Here is a 24,905-nt window from a genome sequence, read left to right as displayed (position 1 = left end):
AGAAAAATCATAGATTTTTGTTAATGGGATGTAAAGTAGGAGTTAGATTCATGGATGGAAGTGTTGAGGCATACACAGCCAAAAAGTATAAACATCCAATGAACCAGTCAAAATATTCTAGGTAATTCTATGGCTTAAAAAAAATGAAGCTTTGAAAAACAAAAGTTGACTTCCACTTCTATATGAAAAGTAAAAAATCATAAGAAAATGCTGACATCACCTTGAGAAGAACAACAAGCTGGATGACCTACAGATCATAAATTTCAAGCCAGTTAAAGAGCCAAAGATGAACACACAAACCCAGGAAAGTAAGATTCACAAAATAATGCAGCCCTCCTAGGAGAGAAGAGACCCATGATGGTTTTCATCACTACAGAATAGTAGGGAAGAAGGAAGCCACCACAGACATGTGTAAGAAGAAAGCAGATAAAATCTTAATGAACTTGTAAAGATCAAAATTGGATAGAAATGATGGTTTAGAATCCATCGGATCTCTAGAAATAAAGATTGTGAACCCACTCACTAGCTCATTTCCGTTGACTTTCATTAACTGCTCATGCAGAATATCAGGGGTAAGGGCAAGAGAGCTGCAAAAGTCTTCTTGAAATGCACAGTAGTGGAAACTTCTGAAGCCTAGTGAGCAGAATAACTGAGACAAACCCTCCAGGAATTCAGACATCAAGCCATACTGTAAGGATGTTTCGAATCCTGCCCTTCAATCATTTGAAGACGCTAATAAACTGAATCTAATGAAATTAACAACCAAGCCCTGAATTAGCCTAAATGCAAACTAGATTGACTCAACCCCACAAGCCAGAAGCCGGATAGAAAAAGAGGACATCTTGTTCCTAAGTAAATGTTATTGACTCCAGATTCTACTGTATATTTGTGGCTCAGATGGTGAAGAATCTGCCTACAACGCAGGAAATCTGAGTTCAGTCCCTGGATGGGGAAGTTTCCCTGGAGAAGGAAATAGCTATCCACTCCAGTATTCTTGCTTGGAGAATTCCATGGGCAGAGGAGCCTGGTGGGATAAAGTCCATGGGGTCACAAAGAGTCAGACACAACTGAGCAACTAACACTACTGTATTTTATCCATAATGCCTGCTATTCGATCAAAAACTCTAAGACACAATGTCAAGACCATAAAAGACAAGAAAATACTCAGGAACTTTCACAGATTAGAGAAGACTAGGAAAGATGATAACTTGTGTGTGTGTGTACAGCAAACATTAACACAATGTTGAAAATGAAGCATGCTTCAATACAAGAAACACACATTCATACAACAACAAAGATAGGCTAAAAGTGAAAGGATGGTAAAAGATACACAATGAAAACACAATCAAAAGAAAGTTGAAGCAGAGTTGACACAAGTAAGTACTCAATAAATGTTAGCCACTAGTAACAGTACTTATAGCGGGATTTGCAGTCATTTCAGGTAACTAGAAAAATTGCTCGTAGTCAGTATTAGACAAAGAGGAAAGCTGAGTGTGGGTTGGATCTTCCGCCTATCAGCAGGTATTCACGAATTTGGAAATTGGTGCCCTTTGTGAGCAAAGCCATAGCAACACCTCCTCTTTGTCACTTAGGTATCAGTGACTTTTTTTTTTAATTCCTAACAAAGTATTCAAGTTTTGTTTTGTCACATACACACATACACATCTATATCTTTTAGGTTTTTTTTTTTTTTTTGCTACAATTAAAATTGTCAAAAGCCAAAAAGCAATTTGCAAAAGCAGAGAGTACGTGAAGCTAGACTACTTCAGATACCAGGTCTCCATTACTGAACTATGTGGTCTCCCACACATTACTTAACCCATTTATTCCTTTGTAAAATGGGTCAATAATCCTTATTTCACAAGGTTATTGGAATAATTAAATGAGCCAATTTTATGTGAATCCCATAATATTTGGCATAGGATATGTGCTCAGTGTAGTTCCTGTTCTCCCAACTTCCTATGAGATATGGGGATATTTTAGGCATATCAAGGAGGATGGTGGAAGCCAAAGATTTTGTCAGAGTAAGATCTGTAAGTTCATACTTTTAAAACTTTTGCCAATTCACTCATTCATTCATCCACCTTTCCTATTCATTTATTGAACAAATCTTCATCAAGAATCAACTAAGTACCAGGTATTATGAGATCACAAGATTAATGAAACTGACCTCCTTTTCTACTTTCTGTAACAAACTATTCTTTATGGCAGCAAGTGAATAAGAAGTTTTTTACAAGCAGTCAACCAAATTCCTTGTCCTTTGTCCTGCATGGGGTAAGTTTTTCATTTCTGCTCTACATTGGCCACAAAACCTGTAAGCTTTGCTTGGGGGTGGAGCCAGAGCCCAGGTTAAATCCCCTGAAGATGGCATAGAGCTGAGAAATGAATGTCTTAGAAATGTTTTCAGCAGGTGATCTCCTGGACTCATTAGGAGAACTACCTAGTTCATTAGCTGATAATACCTGGCTCAGTGGATAACACATCTGATTAAACAAGTAAAGCATTATTTCTTTAAAAAAAAATAGACCCCTTTCCACTCCCACCTCCACCTCCTATAGTAGCAGAGATATTACTGCTCAGAGCAACTTTGTTCACTTCTGTTCTCCTTACTCCTTAAGTTTGTGTGACTGTAACCTGAGGGACCATATGCAGGCGTGTATTAATACTACATACTGTGCTGATACAGGTGGAAGTCTGGATTTAACTTTATCAGAGACTCCCTGCTGTCCAGAGTGATTCTGAACTCTGTCAAAAAAAAAAAAAACACCTCAATTTGCTCTGTAGTCAGAACAGGGCTGTTTTTAGCTTGTCAAGATTCACAGCTCTGAAATCTTTGTTTGCAACTCAGGCCTCTTTTCAACAATGCTGTGTGTGGGGACCAAAATAGCAATTCTAGAGTCACTTGTCACCCTCTGTCTCCACTCTCTACAGAAGGTGGGAGGCGTGAGATCCCTGGAGGAAGAACAGTTGTTCCCTTGCTGATACTCTTATCACAACCAGGGACAAACAATCCTTGCTGCCATCCATGCTCAGGTTCATAAAATGGGCACAAACCTGAATTTTGGATACCTTTAGCACTGGGGAGGAGAACCGAGAAGGACTCCGAATCCTTCCGAGGGTTTATTAAAACACAGATTTCTGGATCAATGGCATCCTTGTAAATGTTTAACAACCTGCTCCTTTTGGAGGAAAAGATGTGATTTGCAACTGCCCATTTCTGTGGTGTAAACATCCCCACGATAGTCAATTTCAAGCTACCTTGAAATTGGGAAGAGATGCACAATATGCTCTCCAGAGCCTATACTGACCAGCTTAAGCACCACTAGTCGGGCCCCATCTGCTTGATTCGGCAGGTCTGAGAATTTGTACCTCCAACAAGTTCCCAGGTGGTGTAGAGGCTGCTGGTCCAAGATTTTTAGGTGCCAGATATCATGGGAATTACCTAGGGCTTTGGAGGCTTTGCCACCCTCTAAATACCTTCTCTTAGGGCCTTATCTTCATTTTCTCTTATATCCTGAAGGGACACAGGGCAGGCTGTTGGGAAAGAACCTTTAACTGTGGGGACATGGTTCTGGGCTGCAACCTATGGGAGAATGAAATACGCCAATTTTCCAAAAGGAAGCCATGTATCTTCCTGTCTTTTTTTTAACCTCTCCCTTTTATTGGCATGACTGTAAGGAGCTAAATCTTATTTATCTTTTTGTTCCTTCCGTTCAGTTCAGTCGCTCAGTTGTGTCTGACTCTTTGCAACCCTGTGGACTGCAGCACACCAGGCTGCCCTGTCCATCACCAACTCCCGGAGCTTACTCAAACTAGTGTCCATTGCATTGGTGATGCCATCCAACCATCTCATACTCTGTTGTCCCCTTCTCCTCCCACCTTTAATCTTTCCCAGATCAGGGTCTTTTCTAATGAGTCAGCTCACATGGCCAAAGTATTGGAGTTTCAGCTTCAGCATCAATTCTTCCAATGAATATTCAGGACTGATTTCCTGTAGGAGTGACTGGTTGGATCTCCTTGCAGTCCAAGGGACTCTCAAGAGTCTTCCTTGCCTTTGCCCAAATAGCCACTGAACTGAAATAAGCCAAATATACTGGCTTGCAACCATGAAATACAGATCTCATAGTTCCTATCACTCACTCGATCTTTAAGCTATCTGCCTGTCCATAGACTTATCAGTTCATTAATTTGTGCAACAGTTATTTAAATCCCTACTATGTGCCATCACTGGTACTGGAGATTTAGTGGTGAGTAATAGGCACAATATCTGACCCATGGAGCTTATAGTAGGGAAGACAAATATCAAATAGATTTGCAATGAGCTTCAAAGGAAAGCTCAAGATGCTATGTGAGTGTCCAATAGGGTAAGGAGGCAAAAAAGGACTCTCCAAGGAAAGATGGTTAAATTTAGACCTAAGAAAATGGGTAAGAGCTTTCCATTGAGAGAAAGATGGCAATGGTGGGTGTTTGGCAGGGCATAAATATTCCAGGGATTCAAGAGCAGAGGGAAGGGAAGTATGGCCAGAGATGAGGCTGCAGAGAGAGGTGAGTTCTGGACTTTATCCTAGGAGCAGGCGGGCAGACCATGGAAGGATCCCAGGCAGAGAAGGGTCAAATCACAGCTGGCCTAAGGAAGTGTTGCCTTTGGATATGATTGTTGCTCTTTAGTCCCTACCTTGTGTCTGACTCTAAGCCCTAACTTGTGTGTAGTTTCTGAATCACAGACATAGGCCCGCTGTACAAAGTTTGGGCTGAGCTCGGTCTTTGGTCTCTTTAGGGTTCAGCGACACCACTCCTCTTTGTCATCCAATAAAATTATAATGTATTCAAGGTCAAAGATGCTGTTTTCCTTCCTTCTGTTGTCCCACTGTGCCTAGGAAGGTATTGAGTACCTTCTGGGTTACTGGTACACAGCCTTGGGTACCAAAAAGAGCACTTGATTTAATGAAAGGAGACCAGGCTTCCAGTCCATACCCACCACTTACTAGTTTTGAGAACTTTGTGGTTGGGCATGTGATGTCTATGAGCTTCAGTTTTCTTATACACACAAAAAAAGGAAAACCATATGCATTTTATAAAGTTTCTGTGAAAGAATTAAATAAGATAGAGCAAGAGAAAATTCTAGAATACTGTGTGCATGTGTGATGGCATAATGGTGAAGTGGTACCAGGTCTCATGGGAATCTGGCATATCATAAAGGTAAGGACCCAATCTTCACCCAACACAGCCTCCTCCTTCCCTTCCTGAGCAGAATTGCCCAACCAACAAGCTGCCAGTTTATACTTCTGCGGGTGCCAGAAGTGTCAGTTTGGGGCTGTGTCCTGGACTTGGGAGCCCACATATTCCTGGATGTTCTTCTCACAGCTTGCATCTGTCTCTCTCTGATCCCTGAGGTGCCCTCCCATCAGCATCTCCCCCCATACATGTGTATCACCTAATCATCTCTGGTGTGGAAAGGACCACTGGGGTTCAGAGAAGTATTCTGCAAACTCAAGTTCATGAACCAACCATATCAACCCAGGACTTATTAAACCTGTCCCAGCTCTGCTAAATCAGAATCGTATGAACACTTAAAGCTCCCAGCCCTGCGTGGTGGATAGAAGGCCATACTTTGAATCCACCCACAGAGATGAACACACAGGCTTCACCAACTGGACCTCAGTCTTCTTGTCTATACCTTTGATCACATGTCGTGCAACTAAGTCACTTCAGTCGTGCCTGACTCTGTGTGACCCCATGGACTGTAGCCTGCCAGGCTCCTCTGTCCATGGGATTCTCCAGGCAAGAATACTGGAGTGGGTTGCCATGCCTTTCTCTAGGGGATCTTCCCAAACCAAGGATCGAACCTGTGCCTCTTTCTTCTCCTACATTGGCAGGCGTGTTCTTTACCACTAGCACCACCTGGGAAAACCCACCTTTGATTACAGGTCCTGTTAGTCTCCACCTCAGTTCAGGGCCGTGAGGGTTAAACAAGATAAAGCATGTGTGGGCTTAAAACAGCTCTTGGCACTTAAGAAGCATTTGATAAATGGTTGCGTTTATTATGTCACCCTGGCCTCTGAGCAGCCCTGTGCATGGGTGAATGGGGACCTGACATCTAGAAAAGCAAAATGTTACCAGAGGTCACACAGCTAATTAGCCACTGGACAGGACTAACGGCAAGAAGGCCCAAGTCCTAATCCGGCGTGATTTCCGCCACACCAGGCTGCCTCCTTTAAGCCCTCATCTTCCCTAACTGCTTCTCTTCCGTGTACTCTGGGTGGCCCGGCAGAGTGCTACATCGCTCCCTTTCATTAGCAATTTATCAGGATGTTGCTTTGTATCTTGCAAACAGATAACCAGCCGAGCTCAGTTGACCTCTGGAATCCCTTCAGATATAATTGAGTTTGCATTATCTGACGGGTAGCCCATCTTCTAACATTTAGGTAAATTGCAGCGCCTGCACACCTGACCTCCACAACCTGCCCCAGGGCTCTGAAGCCTTTGCCTTTCTCACTAGACACTGCATCCCTCCCCACGCCAAATTCCCTTTTTCAAATAGAGATCCCCACACTTCTGCTCAGGGATGCAACTCAGGCCAGCTGACTTAATGCTAAGCATGCAAGAACACAGAGCCCAAACTACTCCCCTGGCAGATCCTGGCCCTGCCTTTTTGAGGCTGGGGGAGATTTAATTTAGATAGAGATGATGTCTTGCGATATGGATGTCCCAGTCTACCCTTGAGGAACGAACAAGGCAAGAGGCTCTCGGAGCCAGACGCTGGAACACAACGCATCGTCCCCACATCATGCCACAAGGCTGCTGTCACCTTGCTCAACACCTGTGAGTGTCTGTGCTACGCACCCTGAGGGTGCCCTCTAGCTCCCTTTGATCTATTACCTACCCACTCAGAGGTGGGGGAGGGAAGCTGGGGTTTGCTTTTCATGGGTCACCGTGGCCTCTTCTTGTTCCTTCCCTGGGGATCAGAGCTCTCCACCATCGCCCCCTTCACACACATATCTCCTCTTCCTGACTCCATCCCCTGTGACCTACATACAAGAAAAATAGGATTGAGCAAGTCACCCCAAGGTCTCAGAGTGACTACTTGTAAAAGGAGGGTGTTGACCGAGATGATTTGAAAGATTTCTTCCACCTCTAAGATGTCATGGTTCTCTAGATTACTCATGTTAGCTTCCTAGGCATGGGGCCAGGCACAACCCTCAATCAATGTATATAGCATCATCTTTAAGATACTCTGTGGCAGAGGTTCACAAACTTTTACCATTCATGGCACCCTTGGAGTATTAGTAAGTCTTTTTTCACAGTACCCATAGGTCAAAAGAAACCTATTTATTAAGTACTTAGCTACTAATTGTGAACTAAATGAATGAAAAATGTTGGTACTGCAGAGTACCTCAAGCTATCATGTTACAGTCTCGGATAGATGTTGAGCATCATTGTATTTGCCTAGAAATATAGTACTATGGCATCTCTGTGAGTTTACTCAGGTACCCTAGGGTACCTGGGCACAGAGCGTGGGAAATGGACACTTCAGTCTTACTTCTTAAACTTTCATCTAAACTTCCTGCTCCTTGAAGTCTCAGAGAATCTCAGTGGGCAGCTCACTGTACCCTAGTCACCCTGACCTGTCAGAGGACTTCAAGGAACTAGTGAACTTTGCATTTCAAAAAGTTTCTTAGGACAATCAGGTTTGTGGGGCTAGAGCTTTCCACATCTCCTTTCATTGTCCAGATCCTAAAACATCAAACCAGAGGAGAGCCTGTACTTTGGCAGTGCAGACATTGTGTTTCCCAAATGTGCACACAGATAGGTTAGATCCCAAACATGCTGCTGCTGCTGCTGCTGCTGCTAAGTTGCTTCAGTCGTGTCCGACTCTGTGTGACCCCATAGACGGCTGCCCACCAGGCTCCGCCATCCTTGGGATTCTCCAGGCAAGAATACTGCAGTGGGTTGCCATTTCCTTCTCCAGTGCATGAAAGGGAAAAGTGAAAGTGAAGTTGCTCAGTCGTGTCTGACTCTTAGCCACCCCATGGACTGTAGCCTACCAGGCTCCTCCATCCATGGGATTTTCCAGGCAACAGTAGTGGAGTGGGGTGCCATTGCCTTCTCCGAAAGGAGGTTTGGGAGTAAGTTAAACAGGTTGCTGGGGCTTCCCAGGTGGCACTAGTGGTAAAGAATCTGCCTGACAAAGCAGGAGACACACGAGACGCAGGTTGGATCCCTGGGTTGAGAAGACCCCCTGGAGAAGGGCATGGCAACCCATTCCAGTATTGTTGCCTGGAGAATCCCATCACTCCCTGGACAGAGGAGCCTGGCAGGCTGCAGTCCATGGGGTCACAAAGAGTCAGACACAACTGAAGCGACTTAGCACACATGTACAAACAGGTTGCTGTGAACATGATCTGGATAGTTAGGTGGATAATTTTGCAGCCTCACATTTCATGCGTGGGATAGACACAGTCAAGATAAAATTCAGTTCAGTTCAGTTCAGTGACTCAGTAGTGTCCGACTCTTTGCTACCCCATGAACCACAGGACTCCAGGCCTCCCTGTCCATCACCAACTCCCAGAATACACACAAACCCATGTTCACTGAGTGGGTGATGCTGTCCAACCATCTCATCCTCTGTTGTCCCTTCTTCTCCTGCCCTCAATCTTTCCCAGCATCAGGGTCTTTTCCAATGAGTCAGCTCTTCGCATGAGGTGGCCAAAGTATTGGAGTTTCAGCTTCAACATCAGTCCTTCCAATGAACACCCAGGACTGATCTCCTTTAGGATGGACTGGTTGGATCTCCTTGCTGTCCAAGAACTCCCAAGAGTCTTCTCCAACACAACAGTTCAAAAGCATCAGTTCTTTGGCACTCAGCTTCCTTTATACTCCAACTCTCACATCCATACATGACCACTGGAAAAACCATAGCCTTGACTAGATGGAACTTTGTTGGCAAAGTAATGTCTCTTTTAAATATGCTATCTAGGTTGGTCATAACTTTCCTTCCAAGGAGCAAGCGTCTTTTAATTTCATGGCTGCAGTCACCATCTGCAGTGATTTTGGAGTCCAAAAAAATAAAATCTGACACTGTTTCCACTGTTTCCCCATCTATTTCCCATGAAGTGATGGGACTGGATGCCATGATCTTAGTTTTCTGAACGGTGAGCTTTAAGCCAACTTTTTCACTCTCCTCTTTCATTTTCATCAAGAGGCTCTTTAGTTCTTCTTCACTTTCTGCCATAAGGATGGTGTCATCCGCATATCTGAGGTTATTGATATTTCTTCTGGCAATCTTGATTCCAGCTTGTGTTTCTTCCAGCCCAGCGTTTCTCATGATGTACTCTGCATAGAAGTTAAATAAGCAGGGTGACAATATACAGCCTTGACTCCTTTTCCTATTTGGAACCAGTCTGTTGTTCCATGTCTGGTTCTAACTGTTGCTTCCTGACCTGCATACAGATTTCTCAAGAGGCAGATCAGGTGGTCTGGTATTCCCATCTTTTCAGAATTTTCCACAGTTTATTGTGATCCACACAGTCAAAGGCTTTGGCCTAGTCAATAAAGCAGAAATAGATGTTTTTCTGGAACTCTCTTGCTTTTTTGATGATCCAGCGGACGTTGGCAATCTGATCTCTGGTTCCTCTGCCTTTTCTAAAACCAGCTTGAACATCTGGAAGTTCACGGTTCACATATTGCTGAAGCCTGGCTTGGAGAATTTTAAGCATTACTTTACTAGCGTGTGAGATGAGTGCAACTGTGTGGTAGTTTGAGCATTCTTTGGCATTGCCTTTCTTTGGAATTGGAAGGAAAACTGACCTTTTCCAGTCCTGTGGCCACTGCTGAGTTTTCCAAATTTGCTGGCATATCGAGTGCAGCACTTTCACAGCATCATCTTTTAGGATTTCAAATAGCTCAACTGGAATTCCATCACCTCCACTAGCTTTGTTCCTAGTAATGCTTCCTAAGGCCGACTTGACTTCACATTCCAGGATTTCTGGCTCTAGGTGAGTGATCACACCATTGTGATTATCTGGGTCATGAAGATCTTTTTTGTACAGTTCTTCTGTGTATTCTTGCCACCTCTTCTTAATATTTTCTGCTTCTGTTAGGTCCATACCATTTCTGTCCTTTATTGAGCCCATCTTTGCATAAAATGTTCCCTTGGTATCTCTAATTTTCTTGAAGAGATCTCTAGTCTTTCCCATTCTATTGTTTTCCTCTATTTCTTTGCATTGATAGTTGAGGAAGGGTTTCTTATCTCTCCTTGCTATTCTTGGAACTCTGCATTCAAATGGGTATATCTTTCCTTTTCTCCTTTGCTTTTCACTTCTCTTCTTTTCACAGCTATTTGCAAGGCCTCCTCAGACAGCCATTTTGCTTTTTTGCATTAGGCCTTAACAATATTTTAAAAAGCTGTTGAGCCTGGCTGTGTGCCTGGTACTGCACTAGGATCTTAATATTCATAAATTCTATCCCCCAACAGCACCACAATGTACATACTACAGTGTCTCCACCAAACAGTGAAGCCAGGGCTCAGAGCGGTTACACAGTGTGGGAGTAGGCAGGCCAGGACCCGAACTCAGCTTTCTGAGTGCAGGGACCCAACTTTCAGCTAACTTTAGGTGCCTCTGTGAAATCCGATTTTTCCCCTAAGGATACCCAGTGGCCTACTGGGCAGGAATACTCAGGAATTTTACCCCAGAGAACTAGAACAAACCCATGGTCCTCAGTCCATGTTATCACAGATCTGGGACCACTTTCTTTTCTAGCTCCAAAGCCCCCACACACGTTTTTCCTTAACCAGCCTTTTTAACCGTTTGTTTCCTGTGAGTCTGCACCCTTTCCAGCGGCTGCAAACTGTCTCTTCATCTTGGTCACCTCACCCATCAGCAACACTGAAATTTATCGCCTTCCTCAGTCCCCTCCTCACATGTAACTGGGAATGAAGGAATATCAAATGTCCTTTAAACAGAAAAGTCCAAAGCTATGGAAGAACAAGAAATGGCATTTGCTTAGCATGGAAGATGGATCATTTAGAGGCCGTGGCTTTAAGTTATTGGGAATCTTTTAGGCTAGGCCTGTGGACATTTATTTCTCCCTGTTGCCAATGCAGGTTCTAGAAGCCTCAGTTCTATCTATAAAGCAAATGTCAGGGAAGCTGTAGCTCTCCCCTCCATGACCAGACATTAATGCAAGTAGTGATGTGCTAATGCCTTGAAATAGTTGTTGGCTTCTGTCTGCATTTTCTCCCAAATTCCCTTTATCGACAACCTAAATATATTAAGACTCTGGGGGAGAGACAAAAGAAAATCCTGGTGAGAATGAGGAGCCTGCCTCATGCGTGGTGGGAATGCTGGCTCAGCCACCACCTGGATCATCTCTAAATCTCCCTTGCAGTGATGGTGTCATTTTGCTTCAGAGCCCTATTTGGTTTTATGCTGCTGCTACTGATCTTTCTCATTTTTTTCCCTTCTCTGATTGAGGTATAATTTTGCTACAGTATTCTAGTTTGACGACGTGTAACCACTACCACAATCAAGATAGTGAATATTTCCATAAAACCGAAATGTTTCCCCATGCCTTTTTGTAGTTAACCCCTTTCCCACCCTAGACACACCAACCACTGATCTGTTTTCTGTCCTTATAAGCGTATCTTTTCCAGAATGTCAAGTAATTAGAATTACACAGCATGTAGCTTTTCCATTGTGACTTCTTCCTCATAACACAATGCACTTGAGATTCATCCATGTTGCTATGTGTCTCAGCAGTCTGCCCCTTTTCATGATGAATGATAGTCTGTAGTATAGACATATCAGAGTATATATTTCCCAGTTTCACGTTTGGCTTATTTCAAGTTTGAAGTGACCATGAATAAACCTAAACTTCCACATACAGGTTTTGTGTTAAGTTTTCATTTATCTTAGATCACACCTAAGAAAGGGATTGCTGGATCATATGATATGTGTACATTTACTTTTACAAAAAGTTTCAAAACTATTCCACAATAGCTGTATCATTTTGCATTCCTGACAGCAATGCACTTGAGTTCTGGTTGTTCTGCGTCCTCACTAGCACTTGGAATTGTCAGTCTTCACCTCGTTTTATGTTTCAATTATTCTGTAGCTCTATAGCAATTATCTCAGTTGTGGTTTTAATCTGCCTTTTCCTAATAATGTTAAGTATTTTATTTGCTTGTTTGCCATCTGTGTAGATTTATGGTAATGCGTCTTTTTTTTTCAATCTTTTACCCATTTTTTGCTGGGTAGTTTGTTTTCTCATTATTGAATTGGAAGGTTCTTATGTATTCTGGATTTGAAGCCTTTGTGATTTGAAAGTATTTTTTCCTATCCTGTGGCTTATCTTTTCATTCTTTTAACACTGTTTATTGAAGAACAGAAGTTTTCATTTTTATAAGGTCCAACTTATCAATGTTTTCTTTCATAGATTATGCTTTTCGTACCATATCTAAGGAATCTTTGTTTAACCCAAGGTCACACAGATTTTCTCATGTGTTTTCTATAGAAGTTTTATAGTTTAAAATTATATATTTAAGCCAAAGGTCCATTTTAAGTTTCATTTTTTTTCTTTTTAAATTAATTTTCTTTAAAAGCTAGAGAAGCCAAAGGCAAAAGGAGAGATTTGACCTAACCCCTGTAGAAAATTGGTCTTAGGTAGCTCCTATCATAATATAGCGGTTAAATCTTAGGCTCTAACATCAGATGCTTTGAGTCTGAAAAAGTTTTTCATATCCTAAGTTATAGCATAGGGTGATTACTTTTACTTTCTGATCTTCATTTAAATGAATTATTAATTAACAAAGCTAAGATTAGAACTAGAACTCTTAACATTCGAGCTCTATCATAAAGATTAATTCCAAGTGAGGAAGATAAGAACTTTTAGCTGGGAACCCATTCTAAACTATCCAGGAAAGGTGGTCAGAGTGGTTCGTCATTCAATACTGGAAAAACCAATGATGGTATAAGATCAAGATCCTTGCATGTCCCACATTGCACGTGGTCATGTTTCTGCATGGGCTCTCACTGCTTTCCTTGGATCTGAGTTCATCTGAACCGTTGGGTACCTTGCGCTCTTCTTACTGCTCAAACACACTTCCTCATTTAGAGGTGTCCCTGCCGTATCAGCTCCCCATCTTCCCAGTCTCTCCATCTCTCTGCCCTTTATCTTCAAACAGCACCTGCCAGCTTTTGTCTGGACATCTTTCTTCCAACAAACGAAGCCATATCATTATCTAAAAAGGGAGACTTACAAACTCAGAGCTCGATATGATCAAACATATCTATGTTTGTAGGGGTGGGCCCAGTCTCCAGGCAGGCCTATCCTAAAATCTCCTGGAAAATGGATATCCCACTATTTAGATGTGAGGCAAAATGGCTTTGGGGGTGAGGGTGGGAGCACATAGGTTTGAGACTTAGATTTGGATTCAGATCACAATTCTGGCCCCTATTATGCCATCCTGAGTAAAGTGCATAACTTTTAGACTCAGTTTCTCAAACCCAGAGTGAGGAATATTAAAAACTTTACTTGGTTTCATGACCATTAAATGGTACAAAAATACCATTTACTGTACATGAAATACCTGGCACCCTGTGGCAGTTTTCGTGATTATGATGGTGAAGTTAGCTCTGCCTTCTTCATCCACCGTTTCCTGAATTCACAGCCCTCTCTCCTTTCTAATCAAAATACCCCCTGTTGCTGGCCCAGCTAGTTTCTGATGAACACATCCAGTCAATGGCCCTCAGACTATCAAATAGGAGTTGAGAACATCCTAATGGCTTTTGAATTCTTTGAAAAGTACATGTGTGTGTACAGCGCAATCCACTTGTGAAGAACTTGTAGCAGATCAATTACTGTAAATGCCAAAACAGCCTCAATTGATCGCCATATGTGATCTGAAGTTCTGATTAATAGAGGCTTTGTTTAAAAAAGAAAGCATGCCTAGGAAAGAGAAGGAAAACACTGCTGTCCACTTTTGCCGATATCCTGAATTATGAGGCTGCAAAATAGTCTCTGTAGGCAACTTCTCATGTCTGGCTACATGCTCCTGCCAGAGCAAGTCTCTACTTGGGTGAAAACATCACATCTATTTGTTGGGATGTTTGAAGAGAATCAGCTGGGAACGTCTTGTCTCAGCATTTTTTTTTTTTTCCCTAGGCTGAAAATGCTACTCTGTATTCCTGGGTGAGGGGCTATCTCATGTATCTTAATCCTGTGCAAGCCTGGTGACTCACCACGACTCTTTGGGGCTTAGCTTTGAATTCCCTTGACTTTGAGGTTACAAACATCAATCCTTCCACGTGGCATTCCCTTCATTCCTGCAGCACTCATGTGCATATCTAACCCCTGCGTGCACATGAGTATTCAACCGCCTGCAAGTCTTAAAAATGCTAATGTGAAACTGGGTTAGAATTCTGCAGGCCACACTGTGACCTCAAATATTAATCATGCCCGGGTAGCCAAGAGGAGCCTTGGCCATTGTAGGGAGAAGGCATACGCTCACTCTGAAGCACTGTGAGACAAACTAATCAAAATCAAACCCCTATTTTAAAACATTTCACTCACCAGCAGGCTGTTCATTTTTCTCAGGTGTACATCTTGTTTTTGATTAGACAGAAGCAGTGATCTGATCAACTTTTCGATTGAACAAGAAACAAAACAAGACACGGCCAATTCACATCATGTTTCTCAAATGGTTTTTGATAGAAATTTACTCCTCTGAATCTCCTCCTTGTTTATTCAATGTGATTTCCAAGATGCGTTTTCTGTTTCCTCCTCTTCACCTTGACCTCTCTTCCCCTACTACTTTTTCTTCCCAGAACACTTTCTTACATGCTGAGAAATTATTTAAAGATTGAACTGAAATTTCAACACTTTAAAATTCCTTCTTATGAGCTCTGGACAATTCCTGGCCAGGAGTCTCAAAGGAGACTCTCTGAAGGATACCTTCTCTGCCTTGACATGTCAGGTGGATACCCTGAACTCGGCCAGCAAAGCCAGTCACTGACCTGGAAGCAACAGTCATAGCATGTTCATTCTTCTCTGCGGGCCAGTGCAGACATAGCTTCCCATCTCCTTAATGGGCCTCATCTATCTGTTAAGCCTTTTCATTATGTCAAGCCCTGTGCTAAGGACTTTTAATCCTGACAGTGCATTGGATTTCAGTTGGTCCTGGCAACTCTATATGACTTTGGTAATATTGTTACCCCCAATTTAGGGATATAGATGACCCAGTCAGAAAGAAGCAGAATCAGAATTTTAATCCAGGTCTTAGGACTCCAAAGCTTACCTCTTTGCTCTGATTCTTTGTTGTTCAGTCACTCAGTCGTGTCTCACTCTTTGCGATACCATGGACTGCAGCATGCCAGGCTTCCCTGTCCTTCACTGTTTCCCAGAGTTTGCTCAAACTCACATCCATTGAGTCGGTGATGCCATCCAATCATCTCATCTTCTGTTGTCCCCTTCTCCTGGCTTCAATCTTTCCCAGCATCAGGGCCTTTTCCAAGGAGTTGGGTCTTCACATCTAATTCTCCTCTGATTCTTACTACCTTTAAATTAGCATCCAATTTCCCTCCAGGAAAATAGGGCTTATATGCAAGACAACATTCCCTTCCCTGGGGACAGAGATGACCTTACAGGGCAACTGCAGCAAAATGTTAAATTAACAAATGAAAAAACTGAAATGCTGAGGGCCTTTGTGACTTCCCTGAGGTCACCACTGTTGAGTGGGCTGAGCTGAGACGTGGGTTTATGCCTTGCTGATTCTAAATATTGCGTTACCATTTCATGCACCATGCTGCATGCCTTGCCCAGTCCAGGGAATAAGACTCATCTCTCCACCACTTCTTAAACTTGTAATGGTTTATTTTGCCTCTTTGCATCCTGATTTGAGACAATTTTATCAGGAATACAGAGAAGGGAAAAACAACAGCAACAACAAATAAACAAAGTACCCACATCTGACATGCAAAATAGAAATAACTCTCAGGTTTTAGATTTCTATTAAACATGCCTACTACAATTTTTGGAAGAGCCTTTCATGTTTTATCTAGAGTGACCTGGTCTCATCACAAAACATGACTGGAGTAACCACAGGAACAAAAATAGTATTTCCAGCCCTAGACATCATTGCTGTTATTTGAGGGTAAGGATAGAAAGTAGGAGTGAATTATATTTGATGGAGGTATTTCCATCTCTTTAACAATATATATATTTTTAGAACAAACTCTCTGTTATTGCAATGAATTTATAGACCAATAAATGAAATGAGATTTTAGTTTGGATCTAATTGTTGTCCCTATAACCAACTAATGATTTGTCTTTTCACAGAATCTATCTTCCAAGGGCACTTACACGTCAAAAGCCCTAAAAGAAAAATAAACATTTCTTGACATTAAACCAAGTTTTTATTCTGGAGAAAGATCTCCAAAAAGAAAAATGAGCAGCATAGAGAAGCTGGCTCAGTCCCCCAAACCCCCTCTATGCAATTCTCACCTGAATTTGTAAGGAAATGGGCTGAATCCACACCACAAATTTATTGATAGAATTAGATTGGCAAGGATTTCATAACTAGCAGGTCAGCCTCCACCTCAGCTAAGCTGTGGGAAATCGCCAGTCGGTACAATACATGTTCGTGTATTCACTCAACAAATGCCAAGCAATCTTTAATCAGATGTTGGGGATGTAAAAGTAAACAAAACTGGCAAAATACCGCCCTAAACCCTGCCCTATTGGTTACATAAATAAGGAGAGAAAAGTCACAGATCAGGCGATGATAAGCACCATGACGACATGAAAGTGGTAGAGTAAACCCACAGAGTAGTCAATAGATGAAAAAGAAATAGCCATTTCCTATGTGTACTCACGTATGGGTCCTTTCATTAAGTCATCATCTGAAAGAGCACACACCTGCCTTGGGTGTTGCCTCCACAATGCTTGGTTGCCCCACGAGCTGAAATCTATTCACAGAGCGCTACTCCCATGGAGATGGGGCTGCCCTGCTTTTTCAGCCATAGGCCTAATCTTCTTTGAGTTTCTCTAAGTCCTTTTCTTCAACAATATCTTGTCTTAGCCAGGGTGCTTGGGTTAATTATACCTTCTTACATTTAAAAGAATTTCCTTTCTAAATCCATTTTAAATATGTGTCCTTTAAAGTCAACATGATGCTCTCCCCATCTGGAGATGTCACGTAACTAGATGTCTAAATGGCTTTTCAGACGCACTAATTACTTTACAGCCATCTCTGCCCCAGCTGTCTCATTCATTCTCTCATCTGAGCCACGGCTGTGGCTGCTTGCTGATATCTCTGCCCTACGACCAAGCCATGCGTGTCTCTTTTGCCTATGGAATTTCCCTTTTTACGCAACTCCTGGTATCCACAGACTTTCAAGGCATTGGGTTTCGATCATTTCCAGTGAGTTTCCAAAATCCACCCTACTTCTCCAGGTGAGGAAACCTATCCTGTGACAGTTATTGTTGAAATTAAATAATATATTCTGTAAGCTTCAAATTTGAACATTTTTATTCCTTGTCTTTTAATAAATACATTTTACATGGAAGTTAAATTGAAGAACTCTGAGTTATACAGTCAGTTCTGAATACACATGCATTCAACTACTCACCTTCATTTTAAGAGTGAGTTTATAATGGCCTGAATGTTTGTTCTGGCTTCTGCACAAACCGTATCTCCAACCCCTGTGGCACTACATAGTCTCATGTTTAAACATCAGATTTGAAGTAAACTGGGATAGCACAATGACTGAGAAAACAAAGAAAGAGAACTTGAGTAATTTCAGTGTTGTTATTCTATGTGTCCATTTGGATTATTTGTTTGTGTTTAATATTTAAAACAATGAAGCAGTATAAACTGTGAGGTCTAATATTTTTCCTGGCAAGTGCAAATCTTAGCTCACACATGAAATATCTTACTGAATTTGAGCAATATCTCTAGGATTGAAATGTATTCATCTTAATTCTTAATTGTTTTAAAACAAAAATATGAATTAAGAAAATTAGGTTATATTAAAGTTAATTTATTGGACAGTCATGTACAATAAATATCATTATATCAGACAATTTTCAAAGGATCAAAGGTCAAACTATTCAGTTCAGTTCAGTTCAGTCGCTCAGTCGTGTCCGACGTAAAAGTGTAGATTAAATAGTTGCACCTATCCACTTTATCCAGAAGAAAACATGGCAGAAAAAAGTAATGATGGTATTCATTTATATTAATAATTACTCTGAATTTGGAAAAAGATTTGAAGTGGAGAATCAATGCAAAGAGACATTGACCTAAAGAAGCTCAAATGCTTTAGTCACTCAGTTGTGACCAACTCTTTGCAACCCCATGGACTGCAGCCCACCAGGTTCTTCTGTCCATGGGATTTTCCAGGCAAGAATACTGGAGTGGGTTGCCATTTCCTTCTCCAAAAGAAGCTCAACAGGAAACTAAAAAAAATCCATCAGAGACAGTGAATCAGCATCTACATCTATTTTGAAACATGTAGTGCCTTTAACATCACACAAAGCTTCAGCTCATGGTTGTCACTAGAAATAACTTTGTTGTATACAGCAGGTGGTGTAAAATGTTATGTACTCCAGGTGTCAAATGTACCAGATACACCACAGAATCACGGTTGCTCAAATTTTCATTTTCCTAGTTAATGTGAAACTGAGCATATTTTCACATCTATTAGTTATTCACGTTTCTTCTCTTATGAAATGCCTGTTAAATCCTGTGCCTATTTTTCTATATAGTTTAAATACCAATTTATACAAATTCTTTATACTTTCTTAATATTAATTCTTTTTTCCTTAAGCATCTAACTCTAATCCCAATTGTCTGGGTCATATATCACCATTTTAGGTGCTTCTGTGAGGCTGTATCTTTGTTGATAATTTTTAAATTTATTTCATTGTGGAATTAAAGTCTGTGACAGCAATTACTTGATATCATTTTTTTTATTTCTTCATGAATTGCTTTTTAAATTTTTATTTAATGAACTTATTTTTCTTAGAGTCAATTCTTTCTTTCATTAATAATACTACACTAGGGCTGCCATTTCTAACCCAGATGAAGTAACATTTACTAGATTTACCTTCCTTTCTGAAAAACAAACAAAGAAAAAAAGCAATAATTTTCGAGTCAGTAGACAGCAGGTAATGTAGAATAGTGCTCCCTGATAAATGGGGAAGAAAATGAAGTGAGAAATCAGTCTAGCTTACTGACTTCAGAGTTTTCAGGGTGCAGTGCAAGGGAAAAAAAAAAAAAACAACTCAGGTAGAGTTTGGCAGACTCTGTGAGTAAAAGAAACAGTCACAAATCAGAGGGATAAGGTAGCTAGAATTCACAAGATAGAGTACTGGAGAGAAGGGACATGGAAAAGAGAATTCCACCAATCTTACCAGGTTCCTCTTGACTATTCAACTGGCTACTGGTAAACACAGGCATGGGGGAAAAATATCTGAGATGGGGAAGATACACCCAGAAAGAGTCTGGGAGAACAGTGAGCAAAATTCACACTGGGCGGTTTCTTTCCCCATCAGGCGGATTAGGAAAACATACACTTGCAAGATATCTTGTAAGGTAAATTTCTTTTCTTTGCTGTTTTTGAAAGCTGGCTTAGCTATTTTGGAAACTTCATTCACATAAATTTCCAAATATATTATAGAGAATTCTTTTAAAATGCAGCTGGAATTTTCATTGGCATTTAGCTGAATTCTAAATTAAGTTAGAATCAGAATCCTTATAATATTTCATCATGCCACATTCAAGAGGATGAAAGATTTCTGCATTTTTTGGATCTTTCTCTATGTCCTTTAATATAGTTTTATTTTCCACATCAAAAGTTTATGAACTCTTAATTCTTTGATATTTCATTGTTTTGTCTCTCTCGTGAATGGAATTTTATTTTTAATATTTTCTGTGATATTTTATCCAATGATCTTGCATTATAAACAGGCTAAATACAAAATTTTGTCTGTTACTTTTGTGCATTTTCTTCAGACAATCAGCCTGTCTGTGAGTAATGACAATTTACCCCTTCCTTTCTAATTCTGTAAGTCCTATTTTTCTTTTCATCTGGAATCACCAGGACTATTAGTAATAGCAGTCATCTAAGAATACCATATCTCAAAGGAAATGTATTCTCTGAAAATTCTCCACTAAATAATAATGTTTGCTCACTATAGTTTAGTCAAGTTAAGAATTTCTCTTTCATCCCTAGTTTTCTAGAATTTTTACTATACATGTGGATAATTTTCTATATTAGATGAGATAATCAGCATTTAAAATTTTTTTAGAATTTATATTTATGTTGATTTACAATGTTGTCTTAGTTTCTAGTGTTTAGCAGAGTAATTCAGTTTTTTTTATATATATATATAACCATATATGTTAGTTATATGTATATAAACATATATAAACATATACAGACATATATAACAAATATATATATATATGTATATATATATTAGTTATATGTTAGTTGCTCAGCCGTGTCTGACTCTTTGAAATCCCTTGGACTGTAGCCTGCCAAGCTCCCAGTCCATAGAATTCTCCAGGCAGGAATACTGGAGTGGATAGCCATTCCTTTTTATATTCTTTTCATATCCTTTTTCACTTTGCTTTATTACAGGATATTGAATATAGTTCTCTGATCTGTACAGTAAGGCCTTCTTGTTTACCCATTCTATATATTAATATAATAGTTTACGTCTGTTAATCCCAGCCTCCCAGCCAGCCCTCCCCCACCCGTAGGTAATCAGCAGTTTGAAGGCATTCTTATATTGTCGTCAGGTACTTTTTGTTGTCAGTGTATACTCAGTCACTCAGTCGTGTCTGACTCTTTGTGACCCCATGAACTGTAGCCCGCCAGGCTCCCCTATCCATGGGATTCTCCAGGCAAGAATGCCGGAGCGGGTTGCCATTACCTACTCCAGGGGCCCGTCCCCACCCAGGGATGGAACCCGTGACACTTGTGCCTGTGTCTCCTGCATCAGCAGGCAGATACTTTACCACTGTGCCCCCTGGGAAACCCCCTTTGTTGTCAGTAGGTTAATGTGATCAATACCCAGGCTTCCCACGTGGTTCAGTGCTAAAGCAGCAGACAAGAGTTTGATTCCTGGGTCAGTAAGATCCTCAGGAGAAGGAAATGGCAATCCACTCCAGTCTTCTTGCCTGGGAAATCCCATGGATGGAGGAGCCTGGCGAGCTACAGTCCATGGGGTCACAGAGAATCAGACACACCCAGCACAGGACAAACGACAGCTGGTTAAGCATGTTATGATAGCTTCAGGTGAACAGAGAAGCGACTCAGCCACACATAGACGTGTCTTAAGAGACTTTTTTCTTAACATTGTGCAATTCCCTACAATGTTTGGAAGTTAAGATGTTTAACATAGTCACTTTTGTTTTTGAATTCTTCTGCAATCTGTAGTCATACATATTCAAGTCTGGAAATTTCTTCCTGATTATTGCATCTGCACAATTCTTTTCTTCTGGGCATTTTGTTGGACAGATTTTGAACTGTCTGAGTTATTCCTACTATCTCTTGGTCATATTTTTCATCCCTTTATCTCTCTGTTAACCATGGTGCCCATTTCTTTAGCTATATCTTCAAGTATATTAATTCAACACTGTTCTGATGAAAGAAGGTTAATTTCCATGGTCAGCATATGTACTCATACTGAAAGTTCCTCATGAGTCCCCATATTTGATTTCCTGTACACAGAAATAAGAGACTGTGGAAAGCTGACTCATCTGTGCACAGCCCCAGGGGACCTGCTAAATCTGAAAAATGCTGTAGGGGAAACTGAGACTCAATGGAAGGAGCAACACAATGAAAGAGAGCTGTAAGTAAAACAAATGTCAAGTTGGACACAAATAACCCCATTAAAATGTACTTGGAGGACAGTTTAGCCTTGAGAATTTGTACACCTGCTTTAGAAATCCATCCAAAAATATTCTTTCTAGAAAAGATCTTTTTTTCCTTTTTTATCTCAACTTGATTCAACAGGTCTCAAGGCTTTGCAAAGCCCTCAATGACTTATGCATTTAGTCTATGTCCACCTGACCAAAATCCCACAAATGGGCTGGCAGAAATGAACCTCTATTTTTCTTTTTTTCTATTTTTCTATTTTCCAAGCAACACATGGCAAACTGGACACCTGAGAACATGAACTGGGCTGAGAAGGAACACCTGGAGAAAATTATACTCTTTCCCCAAATGATAGTAAAATGGAGAGGAGTGAGTTCTTTCCCAGCTGCTTATTGGTAACAAACAATTATGTAAATTAAGTTTTATATAGATTTAGTAAATATTTATTGTAAGAAGAAACTTTGAAAAATAAGATCTTTAGAATATCTGGCTAAAAATCTTCCTGATATCTAAAAATAAAATCAGTATAAAAAGCTACTCAAGGATTCAAAATAATTCTACCATTCATAAAATTATGCAAATATGATGCATACTCATCAAAAATATGAAATTAAGTTGGAAATACTTTTGGGGGAGAAATTGGTTAAAATTACCTCAAAAACTACTATATGTGGCAGATACATTTTTGTAAAATGAAATTCATAAAGAGCTATAAAGAGGTTTTTTTCCTTTTTTTTAAATGAGTTGAATTTTAGGCAAACTCGAAAAGCTGATTAACAAGAGCACTGATTTCAGCCAAACTGCTTTCTGGAAAATTGATTATCATTCCATTTCAACAAGATGGTATCAGTATCTTCTTAAGTTACAAATATTGGGGTTTAGTTTGTGGTTTTTTTTTTTTTTTAATGTGCAATTGTGGTCAACATATGATGTATATGAGTAGTACGTAGATAGCTAGGGTATTAAACCACTAAGCCAGAGAGAAGAGGGGTCCTTCAAATGAGGTGGATAAAGGCAGACTTGGAAAGATTTTAAACTTTTCATTGATTGAAGTGAGGATAAAGAGGGAAAATGTCATGTTCAGGTTAAAGGATGGAAGAATTCAGGATGAATATATAATTGGATAACAGGAAAGCTACAAGGATCTAAGTCAGAAAATCCCAAGTGTAGAGGTAGAGCCTATCAGAATGCCCTGGGCAGCGATAGGAGACAGAGGCAGGAAAGGGAACATTATTGATAAGAGATGCAAAGAACAGATATAAGAGAGCAGAGGCAGAGGAAGCCCAGAGGTCCTAGAGCTAAAAACTTTAAGCTATTTTGGTAGGAAATGTGCTTGCAAATTTAGAATGGCTTTGTGTTGCTATGTTAGTCGCTCAGCCCTGTCAGACTCTTTGCGACCCCATGGACTATAGCCTGCCAGGCTCCTCTGCCCATAGACTTCTCCAGGCAAGAATCCTGGAGTGGTAGCCATTCCCTTCTCCAGGGGATCTTCCCATCCCAGGGACTGAACCCAGGTCTCCTGCATTTCAGGCAGATTCTTTACCATCTGAGCCACCAGGGAAGCCCAGAATGGCTTTATTAAAAGTTGAAAATGGGGCCAATAGCCCAAACAGAAAAGGTGTCTTTTCTCTCAGAAAGGTGCCTTTTCTCTCAGAAAGGTGTCTTTTCTCTCTTTTCTTCTCACTCAGACCAGAAGAGACATCTAAAGTGCAAAGATTTGATGTTGATAATGTAATGAATAAGTCTGCCTCTGAGACAGTGAACCTGATGTCCCAAATGCCTTGAAAGAAGATGAGCTAATGGAGGTGGTAAACGAGAGTACCTAGGGAAAACTGTGATAATCGTTTGATTATTGAGATCATCCTTAATAATAAAATAATTCCTATTGTTTTCACTTTTTGTTAAAGCAGACTTCTGTATTGTAGAGCAAGGAGGAGGGAGAAATTTCTACTCTATAAAGGCAAACCACTTCAGTATTCTTGCCTTGAGAACCCCAAGAACACTATGAAAAGGCAAAAAGATAGGACACCGAAAGATGAACTCTCCAGGTCGGTATGTGCCCAATATGCTACTGGAGATCAGTGGAGAAATAACTACAGAAAGAATGAAGAGATGGAGCCAAAGCAAAAACAACACCCAGTTCTGGATGTGACTGGTGATAGAAGTAAGGAATGATGCTGTGAAGAGCAATATTGCATAGGAACCTGGAATGTTAGGTCCATCAATCAAGGCAAATTGGAAGTGGTCAAACAGGAGATGGCAAGAGTGAACGTCGACATTTTAGGAATCAGCAAACTAAAATGGACTGGAATAGGTGAATTTACACAGATGACCATTATATCTACTACTGTGGGCAAAAATCCCTTAGAAGAAATAGAATAACCATCATAGTCAACAAAAGAGTCCAAAATGAAGTACTTGGATGCAATCTCAAAAACAACAGGATGATCTCTGTTCATTTCCAAGGCAAGCCATTCAATATCACAATAATCCAAGTCTATGCCCCAACCAGTAACACTGAAGAAGCTGAAGTTGAATGGTTCTGTGAAGACCTACAAGACCTTCTAGAACTAACACCCCAAAAAGATATCCTTTTCATTATAGGGGACTGGAATGCAAAAGTAGGAAGTCAAGAAATACCTGGAATAACAGGCAAAATTTAGCCTTGGAGTACAGAGTGAAGCAGGGCAAAGGCTAATAGAGTTTAGCCAATAGAACACACTGGTCATAGCCAACACCCTCTTCCAACAACACAAGAGAAGATGCTACACGTGGACATCACCAGATGGTCAACACTGAAATCAGATTGATTATATTCTTTGCAGCCAAAGATGGAGAAGCTCTATACAGTCAGCAAAAACAAGACCAGGAGCTGACTGTGGCTCAGATCATGAACTCCTTATTTTCAAATTCAGACTTAAATTGAAGAAAGTAGGGAAAACCACTAGACCATTCAGGTATGACCTAAATCATATCCCTTATAATTATACAGTGGAAGTGACAAATAGATTCAAGGGATTA

At 40.7% G+C, this 24,905-nt stretch overlaps 1 long non-coding RNA gene across 1 annotated transcript; it reads left to right on the top strand.

The window, feature by feature from the left end:
* Positions 1 to 5,162: 5,162 nt before the first annotated feature.
* Positions 5,163 to 23,778, top strand: LOC145504537 (uncharacterized). The gene is made up of 4 exons (XR_014052286.1): positions 5,163 to 5,199; positions 21,738 to 21,858; positions 22,152 to 22,279; positions 23,573 to 23,778. It is a non-coding gene; the product is annotated as an uncharacterized LOC145504537 (long non-coding RNA).
* The last annotated feature ends 1,127 nt before the right edge of the window (positions 23,779 to 24,905 follow it).

The sequence above is a fragment of the Giraffa tippelskirchi genome, chromosome 5, assembly GCF_054371585.1.
Source record: "Giraffa tippelskirchi isolate mGirTip1 chromosome 5, T2T-mGirTip1v1.2.pri, whole genome shotgun sequence".
NCBI lineage: Eukaryota > Metazoa > Chordata > Mammalia > Artiodactyla > Giraffidae > Giraffa > Giraffa tippelskirchi.
Note: the sequence above shows the minus strand (reverse complement) of the source record. Positions and strands in the feature narration are given on the sequence as shown.